Genomic DNA, 1,077 nt, shown 5'->3' with positions numbered 1-1,077 from the left:
ACTCACTCACTCACTCACTCACTCACTCACTCACTCACTCACTCACTCACTCACTCACTCACTCACTCACTCACTCACTCACTCACCACTCACATCACTCACTCACTCACTCACTCACTCACTCACTCACTCACCTCACTCACTCACTCACTCACTCACTCACTCACTCAACTCACTCACTCACTCACTCACTCACTCACTCACTCACTCACTCCTCACTCACTCACTCACTCACTCACTCACTCACTCACTCACTCACTCACTCACTCACTCACTCACTCACTCACTCACTCACCACTCACTCCTCACTCACTCACTCCTCACCACTCACTTCACTCACTCACTCACTCACTCACTCACTCACTCATCTCACTCACTCACTCACTCACTCACTCATCTCACTCCTCACTCACTCACACCTCACTCACTCACTCACTCACTCACTCACTCACTCACTCACTCATCTCACTCACTCACTCACATCACCTCACCACTCACGCACTCACTCACTCACTCACTCACTCACTCACTCACTCACTCACTCACTCACTCACTCACCACTCACTCACGTCACTCACTCACTCACTCACTCCTCACTCACTCACTCACTCACTCACTCACTCACTCACTCACTTTTCACTCACTCACTCACTCACTCACTCACTCACTCACTCACTCACCACTCACTCACTCACTCACTCACTCACTCACTCACTCACTCACTCACTCACTCACTCACTCACTCACTCACTCACTCACTCACTCCCCTCACTCACTCACTCACTCACTCACTCACTCACTCACTCACTCACTCACTCACTCACTCACTCACTCACTCACTCACTCACTCACTCACTCACTCACTCACTCATCACCACTCACTCACTCACTCACTCACTCGACTCACTCACACTCACTCACGTCACTCACTCACACTCACTCACTCACTCACTCACTCACTCACTCACTCACTCACTCACTCACTCACTCACTCTCACTCACACCACTCACTCACTCACTCACTCACTCACTCACTCACACTCACTCACTCACTCTCACTCACTCACTCACTCACAT

The sequence above is a fragment of the Pomacea canaliculata genome, linkage group LG8, assembly GCF_003073045.1.
Source record: "Pomacea canaliculata isolate SZHN2017 linkage group LG8, ASM307304v1, whole genome shotgun sequence".
NCBI lineage: Eukaryota > Metazoa > Mollusca > Gastropoda > Architaenioglossa > Ampullariidae > Pomacea > Pomacea canaliculata.
Note: the sequence above shows the minus strand (reverse complement) of the source record.